The sequence below is a fragment of the Diceros bicornis genome, unplaced genomic scaffold (assembly GCF_020826845.1).
Source record: "Diceros bicornis minor isolate mBicDic1 unplaced genomic scaffold, mDicBic1.mat.cur scaffold_54_ctg1, whole genome shotgun sequence".
Classification (NCBI taxonomy): Eukaryota; Metazoa; Chordata; class Mammalia; order Perissodactyla; family Rhinocerotidae; genus Diceros; species Diceros bicornis.
Genome location: NW_026691418.1, coordinates 720,333 through 739,416, shown reverse-complemented (window position 1 = coordinate 739,416; position 19,084 = coordinate 720,333). Strand labels below are relative to the sequence as shown.

General features: G+C 41.7%; 1 long non-coding RNA gene across 1 annotated transcript; it reads right to left on the bottom strand.

The window, feature by feature from the left end:
- Positions 1–16,636: 16,636 nt before the first annotated feature.
- LOC131403041 (uncharacterized) lies at positions 16,637–17,103 on the bottom strand. Its single transcript, XR_009219172.1, has 2 exons — positions 17,029–17,103; positions 16,637–16,868 (listed from the first exon to the last, which is right to left on the bottom strand). It is a non-coding gene; the product is annotated as an uncharacterized LOC131403041 (long non-coding RNA).
- Positions 17,104–19,084: the final 1,981 nt, after the last annotated feature.

Here is a 19,084-nt window from a genome sequence, read left to right as displayed (position 1 = left end):
CGAGTCATTGTCTTCTTCATGAAGACAGCCAATTTACCCAACATGGTTTATTGAAAAGTCTTTCATTTTCCCACTCCTCTTCAGTGTTTCCTTGTAAATCAGACGTCTATACGTGAGTCCCTATATGAGCAGATTGTATCTGAACTTACCGTTTGGTTCCGTTGATTTTCTTGTTTATCCTCTTGATGAACCTCCTCTATTGTGATGGTATAATACTTGATGTCAGGTAGAGTAAGTCCTCCCACTCTATTCATTGTCTTCAAGATTTTCTTAGCTAAGTTTTTCCTTTATCATTTCCATAAGAATTGTATCAACTGTAATTTCCACAGAACGGGTCATCATTTTAGCTGCAATTTTGTGGAAGCTGTAGATTAATTTGGACAATTTTGATATCTGTAGAATTTTGAGTCTGTTCAGTCACAAGTTTGATTTATCCCTCCACTTCTTTCAGTCTTCCTCCATTTTTCTAAATGCTGTTCTATAAATTTATGGACAGCAATCTTTTGAAAGTCTCATTAAAGTTATTTCTAGGTACTTCATACTTTAAGATGTTGTAAATGTCATTTTTTAAAATTTAAATTTTGAATGCTTATGATGGGTAGATGGAAGCAAAACTTTCTATATTAACCTTGTATTGAGACACCAATAAATTCAGTTAATACCTTAATTTATATGGTTTTTACATTTATACCATAATATCATCTGAAGATAACATCAATTTTACTTCTTCCTTTGAAGTAAATTATTCCTTTATTTATTTTCCTTCCAATATTGTATCAGGCAAGACCTCCAGCCTAACGGCTTATAGAGGCAGTGATGTTGAACATTTTACTCTTATCCTTGCTTTCAACAGTGCACCATAAATTTCCATTCTGTGAATACTGTGTATGGGAATAAGAGAGTTTCCTTCTGTTCCTGATTTGGTGATTGTTGTTTCTGTTGTTGTTGTTTGTTTTAAAATATGAATAGGTGTTTAATTTTACTAGTTTTTCTTACAGTTTTTGAGATTATTATTTCTCTTTTTTTCAGAGATTAGTGTACTGAATTACATTGAATGAACCTAATTTGGTCATGATATGTCCTTCTTATAAAATATGGCTAGATTTGGAACCTTGATTTGATTTGATTTTTTTTTAGTATAAATGAATTTAATCCAAGAAAGAGAGTGGCCTTTAACTTCCTTTCCTGCAATGATTTTGTTAGATTTTGGTACCAATGTTAATCTCGTCTCTCAAAGTGATTCAAAAAGTTTTCAGTTTTTCCTATTCTCTGGAAGAGTTTGAGTAGATGTATATATTTTTTTCTTGAATATTTGGGCAGATTCATCAACTTTGTACCAAATAAATAGCTTACAATAAAATTTTGTAGAAATGTTTTAAAGGATGGTCTCAATTTCTGTAATAGGTATGGCAATATTCAGATTTTTCATTTTTTCTTTAGGCAGTTTGGTAACTTTTATTTGCCTAGAAATTTGTGAATTTCCTCTAAATTTTCATTGTATCAACATGATGTTATTTATGTTTTCTTCATGTTAAAAATTTTCCATATGATCTGCACAGATTACTCCCTTTTCAGCCTTGGTATTATTTTGTTGCAATTTTTCTCTTTTTTTGAACACTAGTAATAGGATTTTGTTGAGCATATTTGTCATTTATTAGAATCTAATTTAGTTTTATTTATCCTTTTGATGTTTGTCTTTTATTTTGTTAACACTTCCTCTAATATTTATCATTTTGTGTTTTCTCTTTTCCTTGTGTTTACTTTTCTGCTCTTTTTATAGTTTGTGATGAATGCTTAGAACTTAGAAATTCAACCTTACTTTATTTAAATATACACAGTAATATATAAATATATATAATCTAGGATTATACATTTCTCTTTAAGGATAGATTTAATTCCACCCCATAAGATTTGATGAATAGTATTTTTAATTGGAAATACATTTATCCAAATTGACGATATGCTAGACTATATCATCAATCTCAGTACATTTCAAATAAATTGAAATTATACAAAAGATGTTGTGAAATTAAGCTTCATATCAATCACAAAAATAAAATTAGATAATGCCACCATTGGGGGGATTCCAGCATTGCACCATTTAATATCATAAATCTGAGTAATTCCAAGATGTTAATTATTGTATGGAAAGTCTTCAGTGTTGGTTTTCTGTCCCTCTTTTACTTCATGACCCAACTCCCAAACCCACAGTGTCTGTGTTCTAGTCATGTTGAACCTTTTCTCAGCTCCCTAGAATATTAAATGCAGGGCTAATTTGCCAGTTTCTGCCATTTCTAAGAATTCTACCAAGAATTTAATCCGCCTTCATTTGTCTGATATAATACTAATGCTACTGCCTCTATGAATAAGTCCATGACACTTCCCTCCCCACAAACATATATACTATCACTTATTTCATCCCATGGGTCTCTGCGTACCTATATTGCAGCCCTATGTCACCCCCTTGAATTCACATCACTGCATGTTGTCTCCCCTACTCACCTGTGAACTCGAGGAGATCAGAAACCAAGCTGTACCATAAGCTCATTGTACACCATGGAAATACTTACTTCTTAAATCAAACACAACCTTTCTGAGCTCCTGCTCTGTGCCAAGAACAGCACCAGACACTGGAAAAATAAGGATTTGTTCAACGTGATCTAAATGTAGCTTTAAAGAAGATGAAAAGTAAGGACTTACAATACCATGTGTTAGATTCCATGAGAGAGATTTAAGTTAGTTACTGTGGAGTGGTAGTAAAGGGTTTCCTTGAGATCATAATGCCTGCAATGATGCTAAAATGAGATAAGCAAGCTAGTTCAAGGTAGAGAGAGAGTATCATTTTGGGAGGAAATATTATTGGCTATAAAAGTTAAATTACTAAATGGAGGAAAGCAACATTTTGACCCTGCAGTCCTCATCAGAGCTTTTTCGTTTCTTTGGGAGAACGGTGCATACAAAAGAGAGGTGGAGAGCCAGCCCTCATAGCCTAGTGGTGAAAGTTCAGTGCTCACCACTTCGGTGGCCCATGTTGGTTTCCTGGTCATGGAACCACACCATCTCTCTGTGAATTGCCATGCTGTGGTGGTGGCTCACATAGAAGAACTAGAATGATTTACAACTAGGATATATAGCTATGTACTACAGTTTTGAGGACAATAATAAAAGAGGAATATTGGCAACAGATTTTAATTAGCTCAGGACAAATGTTTCCCTTCAAAAAAAAACAGAAGTGGAGAATGTCGCTGCAAGGCATATACTCACCTATCTCATTGGAAATCACATTCTCTGGGCTGAGAATGCAAGCAAAACAATAGGCAGCATTGCTCTCTTGAGTGCTCTTCCTGAATCCCGGACTGCAACTCTCACTGCATGCAGAGTGTGGAGTTTGGAGAAAATCAGATAACACTTGGTAATAGCTGTGACTTTTACCTAATTTTCAAGTAACTAGAGTGTTTTAAAGTATTGGGCCTTAACAAACTTAATCTTGAAATACCTAAATCCAATTCATTGGTTGGACGCCATGCTTATTGTATGATATAAAACACTGGTACACCTCAGAAATACTGTGGGTTTGTTTCCAGAGCACTGCAATAAATCAAATATTGCAATAAAGTGAGTCACACCAATTTTTGATTTCCTAGTGCATAAAGAAGTTATGTTTACACTGTACTGTAGTGTACTAAGTGTGCAATAACATTATCTCTAGAAAACATGTACACAACTTAATTTTTTTAAAAAAAATTATTCCTGAAAATTACTAACCACTTTCTGAACCTTCAGCAAATTGCAATCTTTTGCTTATGAAGGTCTTGCTTCCATCTTGGATTGTTGGTAAATGAAAAAATTACTTCAGTTGGAAGTGAATTGTTAAATTTCCATGTGTGGCCCTTTATGAAGATCTGAGAGGACACAAAACCCCAACAAGATTTTGGTTATTCATGTGTGGAGTAAGGAATTGTGATTGGGTTCAACACACCTCAGTAATTCCTGTGTCCCACTCAATCACCTCGTCAGATAAAGACAATTCTTGACCATGTGGAGCATGTTGGGAATATTCTCCTACTTTCACCTTAAGTCCAAGACCTTCGGGAAATTTCCAAAAGTTGAGAATAGTTTACTCTGAATCTGATTTTCCTTCATCAGCCAAATTCACTGAGTCACCAGCAGGATTGTTAAATTCTATGTTCCTCAGAAAGTGGTACAGCTAAAAGAGACACATCATCCTGTGGTGAAGTGGGCCCGGGTGTTAAAGAGAAAAACCCTGAATTGGGGACAGCCTTTCATTGTCTGTAATCCTTGCTTCATAATGTACCTTTATTACAAGTATCCAATGAAATAAAGCAAATGAAATCATATGGAGAACTACAATATCATAATGTTTCTAAAATATCAGTTAGTTTCAAGAGAAAATGCCTAAAGACAAAAATATCAAGATGATCAGTGGTGATAGGATTCAGACAAATCTCGAGTACAAAGTCCAATCTAGCCACCCTCATGCACTCTCTGAATTTTCCCAGACCATCAATCTGCAAAATAATGTTAGCAATACCTAAAGTTGTTGCAGAATTAAATGAGATCATTTATGTAAAGAATTCACTGTGATGTTCAGCACCAGATAGGCACATAAAGGACAAGTTCTCTTCTTCTTGTCACTGAGGAGCTTCATGGGAGAAGACAGGATATTCCCTATTGAAACGTTAGGCAGGCAGGATATTGGGATCCTTTGTAACACAAAGCATTGATATTGACTCATAGCTCAATTTCTCGTTGCCACTAGAACCTTCTTGTAGATGACTTACTACCCAGGACTAGATATACCTCTTAGAGAGTGAAACAAGTATAGAAACTCTTGTGCTTTTCTTTGAGAAAGAATCCTAACTTCTTGGATTGAGCACCTGTGGAACCATAAGAAAGTCACTTTTATGAGTGTACATTCTGTTAAGTCGAAGAGAATTTACCTGCCAGGGACAAAACACCAGACTTTCCCCACTTCGCATTGGCTGCATTTATGCATGTTGAAGAAGCATCTTGTGAAGCTTCCAGGCCACAGCATACACAGCATTTTACATACTGTAACACCATTTAGTCATGTTTGTGTCAAAAATCTGCCAAGGCAGCCATCCTAAGGAGGCATTAGGTGGACAATTCTCCAGTGTTTTACAGTAAGACTCAGAAATCGTGCAAGGAATAAAGGGAAACCACAACATAGTGAGGTAAATGTCTTCTGGATATTTGGAAGGGTTAACTGTCTGGATAAAATTTTCAAAGCCAGGGACCTCACTACGGTGGTGTGAAAAAATGAAAGTCCCATGCAATGAGTCAAGGATGAAATCTCTCTCACTGTGGATAAAATCCCACTCTGATGTCGTGACCCAGACTTTCCACATCAATAAATACTCCCAAGTAGAAAAGCTCAAGCTTATCAGAGAGTTGGCATCACCATAAATGATAACCACATTCCCTTCTGTTTCCTATACTTGGAAATCGTATGGCCATGTCCTTGAGCAATATGACCTTTCAGTCACAGGAGTCATTTCCACAAAGGCTGCACAGATTCCATTCCGGTCCATCTCTCCTCTGAAGTCTGAGAGAAACTCAACACCTTTCTTTTCTTCTGAGATGACCAGCCCCACCCAGATCCAACTGAAATGAAGCAGCAAAGAGTCCATGCCACTGGCTAGAGATGTGACCCTGGGGGCCATCTAATAGAGAGATGGAAACTGCTCATCATCATTCAGGGTAAGATCAAAAGGACCATAGGTAAGCTAAAAGGAAAAAACAATTGGAAGCAATATGAGGAAGGGGATTGGCAAAAATCACACTCTCAGTCCTGAAGGCTGTTCAGCAACACCTGGAGTGGTAGAAGGGGACGATTACTCATTTCATTTTCTAATCACTTTGCACTCCCTGAAAGCTTTCTATAAAATAAGATCAGTCAGAGTTCCAGGAAACTGCTTTGTCTCCTTCCCCGTCAACCTTCTCTCTACTCCAAAGAAAGGAAATGTCATACTCCATCGAGGTCCTGTAGACGGAGCCTTTGAGATCATATCCTTTGAGAGATGCACAAACCCAGTCTCCTCCTCTCTTCCTTTTTAAGCCCCTGAGAATGGCACCAAAGGAGACGTGGTTTCATCTCTCCCCATCCCACCCAGTCTTACCTGTGGAAATTTGTACAGTTCCAGCAGTGTTCCAATCTGGGCAGAAATTGCCAGGTGGTTCCTGTAAGGATCGCTAGAGACTTACTCTCTCTCCTGCAGTCGTAATTAGGGATGTCCTTGCCCAACCCTGAGAACCAAATCAGGGAACTCTCCAACGTCGTCTTTTCACTGGGCAGGGCATTATAGAGATCAAATCCCAGTGTTGATTTCCTCAATGGCAAAAACCAAGGCCAGAACATACTGGTAGTTCTTGTACTGAAACCTGCATAGAGGGATAAGGATCCTTAGGGAAAATACTCAAAATGATTTCCTTCAAATGCAATACAATGACTTTATTAAGATAAATTTGCTATTGACTCGAATGTCTGTGGCAACAGATGGCACTCCTGAAGCCTTAGAATTTATAACTAAAGAAAATAACATGACTCCAGCTGTGGAATGTCCTTACTGAATTACACACTCATGAATGAAACTGGTTAAATACACAGAAGAAAGTACAATGAATGGAAAAACAGATCACATTCAGAGTAGACTTGTAAATGGCTCTTTGGTTCAGGATCCAAAATGCTTGTGTATATGAGCACACCATTAAATCCTTCCTAGAAGAGCAACAATATTAGCATGAGATTGGAGAAACCCGTGGGGAGGAAGAGTAATTGCAACTGAAAGATACATGACAAGCATAGACGCATGACATGTGCACGATGAGAATGGTGCAACAGAAGGGTGTCAATCAAATTGCCTAACCTCTGTCCCCTCAAACCTGTGCGTCTCCCACCATCAAAACCAGGAAACTAAGGTGAACTTCAGAGATCCAATGAAGGAGGAATCATCAACAGGCAGGAACAATTGAAAGAATCAAGAAGGACTGAAAGGACTAGCGACAATTAGGAATCTAAGAGAGAGAGCATTGTAAAGTTTAAAAAGCTTTTCATCCATTTCTTGTTTTAAAAATATAAAATTAAAAGTAATCATTAACATCTTTAACGGTACCTATTCCTGATAGCCCATATTGTCTTCATCTTTTCTACAGACGTTCTAAACACAAATAACACCTAAGCCAAAGAAATTTCTCTGCATTTCTATTTCCTGGGATTTGTAATAGCATCAAGAATAAAATAGAGCAGTCACTTCTACTTATTTCAAGTGTTCTGTTATTTAAGGATTGATTAGTACCCTAGTTCATGCTCACTGCTTGTTAATGCTCCCCGTGTCCCTGTGAAGAATAGATGTTCTTCACTTTTTGGGTATAGGGTTCGATGTGTATCCATTAAATGCAACTTGCTAATTTGTTTTTCAAATACTCTATTATTAGATATATGTTATTCTTTGTCTCAGAGGAAAGTTGAAATTCTTCACTATGATGATATATTATGTCTACCTCTCCTCTTCCTCTGTCTCCTTCTCCTGTACTTCCTCCTCCTCCTCCGACTTTTTCTTCTTATCTTCTCCTTCTTCTCCTCTTCCTTCTCCTCCTTCCTTTCCTAGTTGAGGCTATATTATCTTCACATGATATCGTGTGTAGTATAACGACTATATCTTCATGCTAATTTGAATTTATATACCATTGGGGATTAACCACTTAATTCCTAATGATGCTTTTCTCCTCATCTGTTTTATCTCATATTATTATAGCTACCTTGGGTTGATTTTTGATTGATATTTTCCTAGCATATCTTTATATCTTCTATTCTGTTTTGAATTTCTAGTTTTCCATGTATTTTAGTTTTCACAAGTCTTGTAAACAAGATACAACTAAATTTATCATTGTCACATCAAATTTAACAATCTGTATTTAACTCGAGAATTTATTCCATTTACATTTGTTGTGATTATTTATGTCCTTCTTTTGCTCCCATTATCTATATGTTTTCCTTCTATATTTTCCACAAGTTTTATTATGTTATTTCCCTTTAAAATTTATTGATTTATACTTCTTTTCCATATTCTATTGTATCTCCTCTATTTGGGTGAGAGTTATATTCTCTACTTCTATTTTACCACCAGCCCACATTGCCTGAAGTGGATATAGTTTCTCATCTCCTGAGAAATTTATAGACCCTTTAACTTTCAGTTTTACCCTCATGGCTCACTTGTTTTTGTTGTACAGTACTTTATTTCTCCTTTTTCTTTACTCTCTCTCATCATCTCCATATCTAAATTATCTTTCATATTTTTTAGTTCCTTGTCTTTCTATGCTGCATTCTATTTCCTTCAGAATGCAAATTTGGTTTTCTATTCTCTCTTCTGTTGTAGAACCCATCTATGAAGTTTTAAAACTCAACACTTATGTATTTTTCATCTCTTAAAGTTCTATAAGGTCCTCTGCCAAATATGTCATATCATTTCTAAAATCTCCTCTTTGATTTTGTCATTCCATTTTTTGTTGTTCCATTTTTTCTACACAGTTATTTTGTATCTTGAAGTTGTTAAGTCTAATAGTGAAGGTTTTAGTGTTTAAATCTATGGTTTTATTTTTAATTTTCTTATGTCTTATGACTCTTATCGACAATGGCATGTATTCCTTATTTGTTTGGAGAACTTTGATTATGAGCTCATATTTGTCTGATTTTAATGTGTACAGAATGTCAGGCTTTTGCTTAGATTCTTTCTTCCAGAGATGAATGTCACTGGTTTCTGCTCACAGTCATGTGAGATGACACCAAGCTAAATGCCACTTTTGTGTGACTCACAACTAATCTGAGAGGCCCAGATTCATTCCCTTAAGTCACTGGTGACTCAAAGACAAATCCTTTCATTAGAGGATCATGCTGTCCTTTGACCACTGGGTGAATCCAAATTTGTCTAGTGCTTACAATTTCCTTCTTCTGTCCTTTGAGACTTGGCTTACATCATGTGAACTCAAGAATGCAATAACATTATATTTTATGGAAGATAGTATTATGTGGAGGGAAACCCCTTTGTGGTATCTAGTCCTCCATACTCCTAGTATTTCATTCTTTTGGATACTTCTTTGCATTTCTTTCTTTTAATAAAAATTCTTTCTTTAACTTGAAAAGAAAATAAATTGTAAAATCAAACGTGTGAGCTTGGGAGTATAGAAATAACTTACACGCTATTAAACAATATAAGTTTAAGATATAGAAAATTTTACAGTAATGTATGTATGGATTAGGTACATTTAACTGAAACTAAGAACCTCTATTTAGAACATATTTAATCAAATTTTAGGAGAAGAATCATTGAAATGCACACTCCAGGAACATTCTGTATCTGTGAGGTGCACACATACTACACATATACCTGATCGTCATGTGACAAGCCATGATATGACCAACTTTAGTTCAACTTAGTTCAGGTGTGATATGATCAATTAAACTTGAAGAAGGGAGAGTGTCCAGAATATCCAGAAGCCCCATGTGTTTCCAATGTTAGAGTATTAAATACTGAGATCAAGGAAGAATGGTGCAGGTGTTGTATAAGTAAATTGCAGGTGTTGTATAAGTAAATTGCAATGTCTAAAGAGCAGAGAACAGCATCCACATTAAACTTATTGCAGACTGTGTCACATTTCTGAAAATAAACCACTCCTTTCAGAAGAAAAATGAAGAACGTTTTTGTGTCAGTTGGGGCCTCCAAATGCTGAGGTGGAGTTAGGAGTACAAGAAGATTATTGTGGCATAACACCTGTGAAAAATCAAATGATTGGGTAGGGACAGCCTGCACACTCAGATACGGATTTTACTGCCTCTGAAATGAAAAAATAAGGAATATTAGGCAGAGGAGCTTTGAATCACAATGTGGAGATGCTAGTCTGCACCTGAGACCTACTGAATCAGAATGTTTGGGGTGGGGTCCAGCAAACCTTCTGTGTTTTAACAAGCTTTCCAGATAATTCAGATCCATAATCAAGTTTGAGGTTGACGGGGTTCAAAAAAAAAGCACCGTACCAAAGAAGTGAACACAGAAAAATTAAAACAATTGTCTCAGTACTTTGTGTTAATGCGATTTTTAAAAAATGCAAACCACAAACTACTTTAAAGAATGTACATAAAATTTAAAACCATCTTGAACCAAGAGCTTAATCTATACTGGATTAGGAGAAAAGAGACACTGGATTTGGAGAAAAAGAAAAGAAGTAATATACTAATTAATTTTTCATCTAACATTGAGGAGGCAGTGAGGCAAGACTTCAGATTCTGGGTTCTTCTTATTTCTAAATTAAAAATATTGTAAAATAGGGGCCACCCTGGTGGCATAGTGGTTAAGTTTGCACGCTCTGCTTTGGTGGTCTAAGGTTCATGGCTTCGGATCCCGGGTGCAGACCTCTGCACCGCTCATCAAGCCATGCTGTGGTGGTGTCCCATATAAAGTAGAGGAAGATGATCATGGATGTTAGCCCAGGGCCAATTTTCCTCAACAGAAAAAAAAATTCTAAAATATAATGTGAAAAAGATGTATATATCCAACATCGTGTAGAAAAGTTTACTAAGGAAAATTACTTTAAATGGAGCAAAATAAGGAAAAAAGAAAAAAAAGCAAAGTACAAAATTTAAAAATAGAACCACAGAGATAATGCTACATAGAGCAGTTATACTATACTGAAGTTACTTAAATCACTTTTTCAATATTGAATGTTACTCTACATTCCACGAAGACATAGGAAACTAACACTGAACATAGATGCTGAAAGAAAGGGGATTGTCAGTGATATTCCATACACGTGCTCACAAAAGTAAAGCCACAACTAATATGCAACTTTTATATATGAATGTGTATAACGGTACACATATCTGAAGGCAAAATATTTATGGACTAAAAGGTGGTTAGCAGGTAAAATGTATATGTTCAATTATAGTATCATATATTTGAAAAAGGATTTTAAAAATATGAAGTAAAGTGAACCTAACTACAACCAAAGTAAGAGTATTCAATTAACTTCTCAGTATTTCTCCAAAAACTGTCAATATAGGAATCATATATATTGTTAATCTTGATTTATCATTAAATATGTTTGGAGCATTCACACACATGTGCCCACATATAAATATCAAACTTCCTGCTCCAAAGCAAAGAAAGCATATTATTATAAAATTAGGTCCTATCCTTGTCCAGCAAGCAATTTCAACATAGCAATCAATTCCTGAAGCCGCCAGAAGTGAGATAGATGGCCAACCACAGAAATTCTGACTCAGTAGCTCATCAGAGGAACGGGCAGATTTGAAATCCAGTTCCTTAACCAACTTGCACGCAAAAATGTTCATTAACTGCCAACATATCTTAAACAAATCAGACAATTTATAAGCCAATAAACACTCTCATGAATAACTGTTTGGTCAAGCAGGAAATCAAATCAATGATTAGAAAGGAGTGGTGATGGTTTGTAATTGGTATTTGAGTGGTGAACACGATGTAATCTATGCAGAAATAGAAGCATAATGATATACACCCAAAATTTATACAATGTTGTAAACCAATGTTACTGCAATAAACAAAAATTAAAAATAAATAAATAAATAAATGAAGGATTATCAAGGAGCCCTGGAGAGTGAGGAGAGAGAAAGGAAGAAGATAAGAAAGAGGTCTGCTCTGTGAGAAAATATCTGAGCAAGGTAGGGGGAGAGAGAGGGGGAGGAAAGGGGGAGAGAGAATCCCCCGACGCCCTTTCCCTGCAGGTTCTTAGGGCTGGCCAAATCCTTAACAAGACAGGTTGGCTGGAGAAAATCAGACATATCTGAAGAACATGTGTCCATGGGAGAAACCCGGCAAACTGAGTCAATCCACACAATAGCAGAGATTCTCAACTTGCATCCTCTCCTGAGCTAATGACAAAGGTGGATGTCGTGGGTGGGCCTGTGTGATGGGAGAGGGGATGAAGATGATTATTATGCAGAGACACAGATAAAGGTTTGTCCAACCCGTTTCCCCTGCACTGGGGTCAGGTCCGGAAGGGAAGGCATGGAGGTGACCAGAACCCGACCTCTCTGTGGTGGGGCTGGCCCGAGGGCGGGCGTGGGGCTGATGGCTGGAAGAAGGATGGCTTGTGAGTTGGCACCAGCCAGCGGTGGAGCCAGAGACTCAGAGGTCAGGGATCGCTCTCTCTCTCCCTCTCTCTCTCTCTCTTTCCCACTCTCGGGAACCTGAGGAGAGTTAGGAGGCGCCACCTGCACACCTCGCCTACATCTCCCATGGGCCCTTCTTTGTCTGGTAGCTCGGGGAACCCTGCGGGCTTGGGTTCAACCCCCCACACCCCCGCACAAGCCAAGTGCTCATGATCGAATGCCAGGGCCTAGGGCTGGCCTCAGGGGTCCTCAGTGAAGGCCCCGCCCTCCCTCCAGGATCTGATCAGCTGGCGCCACCCAGCTGCAGCAGTTCCATCACCGCCCTACTTGACTTGGATTCAGCTGTTGTCTCCCTCCTCTCCCCCACTCCCACTCAGCTTGAAGGCGGCTTCTCTGCCTTGGAAGCATTGCTCTGGCCCTGATGGCCACAGGTATACTTGGCTTCAAGCTCAAGGCTCTGCCTGGGCCAGCTGCTACGTGCAGGGACTCATTTCTTCCTGGAAAGACAAAGCCATGGCCTCACCCCACGCCTGCACTTTGCGACTGCAGCCAGGCTAGGTGTAGGAAAGGCTCTGTGGAGTCAGAAGTGCCGAGACAGGCAGATGGCACCGCAGGGCTTGGGGGCCAGGACCTAACTGGGCAAACCCTTCCGGCCACAGGTCCCAGCCTCCTCCCTGGAGTCAGGAAGGCCTGGTCTTCCTAGTGCCCAGGCCATGGCTCTGGGAAGAAATCTGCCATGGAGGACACGCAGGAGGCTCGCTGCCTGAGGTCGCAGGTGTCTCGCCAGGGCCACTTCAAGCCTGGCTTTCTCCAAAGGAGGCTGGCCAACCAGCCGAACCTGGCATCTGGGCGAGGCCCCTTCCAAGGGGACGAGTTCTGGAGGATATAGACCTGGGGACGGCTGCCAAGTCTCCTGGGGCGTGTGCTGGGCCCCCGTCAGAGGAGGAAGCAGCCTGGGAAGCGGTGTGCCAGACCTGAGATCTGGAGGCCTCCCACCCCAAGGTCCCTGTCCTGCCCAGGCCTCCCCAGGGAGGACGATGGTCATGGCAGTAGCTAGCGGGGTGGGGCTGGTGCCGAGCCTGCCCTTGGATGCCCCGGGAGAGGGCACTGTGGGATGGGCTGCCTCTGGCCAGGTCTGAGGGACTGACCGAGCTCAGGGCTGTTGGGGGCAGACAGAGAATCACCCTCCGCACTTTCCCTTCAGCTTCTTATGGCTGGCCAAATACTTAACAAGACAGGTTGTCTGGAGAAAATCAGACCCAGCTGAAGAACATGTGTCCATGGGGGAAACCCGGGAAACTGAGTCTCCCCACACAATAGCAGAGATTCTCATCTTGCATCCTCTCCCGAGCTAATGACAAAGGTGGGTGTCATGGGTGGGCCTGTGGAATGGGAGAGGGGAGGAAGTCTATAGTCATGCAGAGGGACATGTAAACGCTTCTCTGAACCTTTCCCCAGCACTGGGGTCAGGTCCGGAAGGGATGGAACAGAGGTGACCAGGAACCGGCCTCTCTGTGGTGTGGCTGGCCCTGGGGTGGGCGTGGGGGTTGTGGGTGGAAGTGGGATGGCGTGTGAGTTGGCACCAGCCAGTGGTGGAGGCAGCAACTCAGAGGTCAAGGATCTCTCTCTCTCTCTCCTTCTCTTTTTCTCTGCCTTTCTCTATCTCTGTCTCTGTCTCTCTCTCTCTCTATCCCTCTCCCTTGGGGACCTGAGGCATGGACCACCTCTGACATCCTGCTCTGAGCCTCCCAGACCACCCCTCTACCAGCCTGGTGACGTCTCCCGGCCCCTCTGAACAGGGCCTGCTTCAGGCCGCTGCCCTGCAGATATGTCTCACTGTGGTCCTCGTGGGTGCCATCCAGAATGGTCTGTATTTTCTCAGTAGAGCCAGGGAGAGGGCCCTGGACAGGCTGTGGGGACCCCAAGTCCTCAGTTAGAAAGTGACTTGGCCAAGCCCTCAGGGGACCCAAGAGTGCCCCATCTTCTGCCTCAGAGATGGGGCACTGTTCTCCTTGACACCTCCTGGAACTTACAGTTTCTCCTCTCCTGGTTCTGTCCTCTTCTCTCTAATTGTCTCAGCTCACGCCCTCCAGCTGCATGTCCTGGGTGACAGAGATCTGGACACAGGCCGGGGCTGGGCTGGCATTCCCTGGGGAACACGTCCGGTGAAAGGGAGCTGTGAGTGTGCGTGCATGTGTGTGTGTGCATGTGCGCACATGTAAGTCACTTATAAGCATGCCTAAGCCAGCAGTGGCACACAACACACACACATGCTCATTCTGAGGGTGGGCCCAGTCCCCCTCACTATGCCCAGCGTTTCCCACCGCCTTGACTGTGTCTGCTAGTTTCAGACAAGTGCAGTAAACCTTCAAGAAGGAGAGAGAACTTGGGTCCCATAGCTGCTCTCGAGGGGACCAGGATGCAGACAGTTGGAGCAGAGGCTCTGCACGCATGTTCCAGGAGCGTCCGAGTGTGGCCAGTCTGGCTGCTCCCCACTCAAGAGCCACATGGCCGGACCAAGTTCTTGAGCGGCTCCAGTCACGGTGTCGCATCTGTATTGGGGGGCAAGCACCCCCACGAAGCTCGTGTCCGGGCCCTGAGTCCCAGCTGTGGCGTGGCCAGCAGAGCCAGCAGCAACCCCCTCATCTCCTCCCACCGTGTCAACCTGTCAGCTCACCAGGACCATCAGACAACCCCATAGGGTCTACAGGGTCACAGTACTGTCAACCCTTTGTTGGAGACGGGGAAGCTGACCCTCTGAGGTCAGGGATGGCGGAGGTGGCTCTGCATCTAGGCTTCCCGTGGGCCCCATGTGTTCATCTCAAGCTGCACCCTGATGGCTGCCCCGCACCAAAAACGGAGAGGAATCCCCACTTCCAGGAGGTGGTCAGAAGGGGAGGTGGTGCAAGTGAAGCACGGCAGGAGCGTGCTCTCGATGCACGGTGGCTGCTGTTACAAGATTTACTGTCTTAACAACAGTGTGTCAGGGTTCTGGGGCCCTGCCACCCCATCCACAGGAACTGAGTGTGCAGGTGAGAGCTCCAGACCTTAGACCATCACCTGAACACCGAGCCCCCCAAGACCATGAGCTGCACCCGCTTTCCTGTCCTGGTAATGTCTCTGGCTGGGCTCCCCGTCAATTCCCTGCTTACCCCTGCCCTCCCATGCTGGAACTCTCCACCTCCTCTCAGCTCCAAACCCAAGTCCACAGCCCTTCCCCTGGCACTCGGTAGGGAAATACTGCTGCCAGGATCCTTCTGGCTCGCGTCTGCCCCTCTCTGGAGACGCACTGGGCATGCCAAGGGCCGAGGCTGGATGGGAGCTTGTTAATGTTGAGTGAAATGCAGTCGGATCACAACGCTCCTGGAACAACACTCCTCGGTGCCCCAGCTCCTGCTGCCTGCAGAGTGAGGACCACCCTCCTTCCGTGGCACAAGGGGGACCCCCAACTTCCCTCAGGTGTAACCTCCTCTGTCTTGACCCTCACCCATCTCCCTCTCACCTGGCGTCTGTTAGCACGACTATCTCTGCTGAGCTGTGAGGCAGAGACCAGACTGCTCAGTGGTGTGTCCTTGGATCCTGGGCCCACTCTGACCAGTGGACATGGTGTCAGGCTGACACTGAATGACTGGCGGGTTGGTGGGGATGATGGGGGAGAAAAGGAGGTTGGCTTTATTTTTCCCTAATGACATAGAAAGAAGGAAGGGAGGTGGCTTCTGGGCAGGAGCAGACAGCTGTGCTGAGATGGGGACTCTAAAACAGAATAGGCTCCAGCGTCCTCTCCTCTTCCCTCCTGTGGTAGCCGGCCCCAACCCTCGTCTAGTGCACCTGTCGCTATTCAGTGGTTCCGTTCACTATGCTGCACTCATGTCCTCTGGAAGATGGTAATCTGTTCCTCAAGTCCCCTGCAGTGAAGCTATCTCGACCTTTGAAACAGATGAAACGTACGCTTTTTCCAACTGGGACGCAAAGGATGTGAGGTTCGTGCACAAGGCAGTTCTAAAAGTGGACGGGTAATTGCTGGTTCTGCTTCCTGTAATGATTTTGTAAGATCACGCCACACTGCCTCCCCCACAGAGAACAACTAGAAAATCTGTACATAATGCAACCAGGAGCCGCTTGACGGCATTGCGGAGTGAACAGCAGCAGACAGATTCCGGGGGAGTAGTTTGAAGTGAATTCCTGTGGCTTTCAGTCTGGGTCCATGTGCAGTCAGAGGAGGGCATGGGAGGCAGTGGCTCTGGGAAAACCACAGTCTTCACAGCCCAAGAACAAGAAAAATGAAACTGGGGGGCTGTGGTTGTTACCGAACCAAGTGGGCTTGTTACCAAACCAAGTGGGCTCACCTCCTGGTGAGTTAAATAAGACTATACCAGTGGAAGTTGTCTCACAAAGTAAACTGTATTTGCAGAAAATAGGAGGCCATGAAGAATCATTTCCAAAGTCATGGCGTCCCAGAACTAAGGGAAGCAGGAACTTTTATTTCAGTTGGGGAATAATATTCAAAAGGGAGAGGTGGGTATTCACTTCCACAGGCTCAGTTCGAGAACATGCTTTCACATAATGAGGCCTAAGCTCCTCCTGGAGAGATCTTTGCATTAAAAATAAAGCAAAGGTCATGGGCATAGCTCTTGTGGTGTGGCTTGGTCAGTTTCAGGATGGCTGGTGGTTACATCTCCTTAACCTACAAAAGGAAAAGAAACAGCTTGGAAAAACAGTTAATTGCTTCCAAACCCACCTTTGAGTTTCTCCAGCCACCTAGTCCTGGACATGGTCACTGAAGAGGGAGGGGGATTGCAGAAGAGGAAGAAATGTGCAGGGGAAACTTCAGACTCTGCCCCCACCTTTCTGATGGACTGAACCACACATGCGCAAGCCACCCGCTAACAACAGAAGATCTGAACTGAGGCTGGAGCTGCAGCTAGGAGCCAGTTTGGGGTTCAAGACCAGCTGAGATCACTACCTGCTGAACCAAGAGACACAGTCATTGGTGGAAAATAACAGAATCCAGAGTTTCCACCACACCACATTCATAATGTCCAGGACACAGTGCAAAATCACCCAACATCCAAAAATCAAGAAAATGGGACACATTATTAAGAGAAAAGAGCATCAACTGAGATAGATCCCAAGATGACCCAGGTGTTGGAACTGGCAGATAAGGATTTTTCTTCATGTGCCGTGAAGCTCGGTTATTAGGTGCATAAACAGTCTGTATTATGTCTTCTTGATAATGGACCCTTTTGGATTTCACAACGACCTCCTTTATTCCTGGTCATATTCATTGTGCTTGAAATCTGCTTTATCTAGGATTAGTATAGCTTCTCCAGCTTTCTTTCAACTAGTGTTAGCATGGCATGTTTTTTCAATCTCTTTATTTTAAATTTATTTGTGTTTTTATATTTAAAGTGGGTTTGGGGTACGCAGCATATAGTTGAGTTTGCTTTCTTATTCAATATGACAAATTATGCCTTTTAAGTGGGGTTTTTAGACCACTGTCATCTAATGATACTGCTGATAATAGTTAGATTTGAATATATCCTGCGATTTGTTTCTTATTTGACCAATCCTTTTTCCTCTTAGACTGCTTTTTTTTGGATAATTTAACTATTTTTTATGATTCCATTTAATCATTTTTTTTGGCTTATTCTGGATAAGTCTTTGCTGTGTGTGTGCGTGTGTGTGCATGCATTAGGGTTTACAGTACACATCTTTAATTTATCACATTTTATCTTCAAATAATATCAGACCACTTCATGACGCCTGAACAACATCACAACAGTGCTCTCCCACCCCCACTGCAGCCTCCGTGTCCATGTTGTCACACATTTTATTCGACGTGTTACATACCCCACAGAAAGTGCTCTCTATCCCTTTCTTCACATAAGGTTTCCATATTGTGTCATTTTCCTTCAGCATCTCTCTGCGCTGATCCGCTGGTGACCGTGAATTATCTCAGCTCTTGTGTGTCTGAGAAAGTTGATATTTTATCTTATTTGTACCCTTTTCTACCAGGCATAGAATCATAAATTAGCAGCTTTTTCTCTCAATACTCTGAAGACTTTGCTCCACTCTGCTCTGGCCTCAGTTCCAGTAAGAGATCTGCCTTCATCCTAACCTTTGTTCCTCTGCACTCAGCAGGACTTTTTATCTCCTGTCTGATTTCATGATTATCTTGTTATCACCCTATTTAAGCAATTTAATTATGATGTGCCGTCTTCATACTTCTTAGACTTGGGGTCCATTAAGTGTCTTGGATATGTGGGTTTATAGTAATTTTTTTAATATAATATGGAAAATTTTCAGTCATTATTTCCTCAAATGGTTTTTTCTGTTTTCTTCTCTTTCTCTTTCTGATTACAGATATTTTAGGTCATTTGAAGTTGTCCTGCAGTTAACTTTCTGCTCATTTTCTTTGGTCTATTTTCTCTCTGTATTTTATTTTGAATGGTTTCTATTATATGTCTTCAAGTTCATTAATCTTTTGACTAATTTGCTCTTAATCTCATCTAGTAAGTTTTTCATTACAGATGTTTAGTTACAGACATTTCATCTCTAAAAGTTTTTGGGTCATTTTCATATCTTCCATATTTCTACTTAACATCATCAGCCTTTTCTTTTTTTTACTGAAGTATTGACATACAATATTATGATAGTTTCAGGTGCACAACATAGTGATTTGACATTTATATACATTATAAAGTGATCACCATGATAAATCTAGTTCCATCTGTCATCATACAAAGTTATGACAATATTGTTGACTATGTTCCCCATGATGTAATTCCATCCCCATGACTTATTCATTTTATGACTGGAAGTTTGTACCTCTTATCCCCTCACCTATTTCACCCACTCCCGACCCCCTACATTGTCAGTCTTCTCTCTAACTTCTTGAAC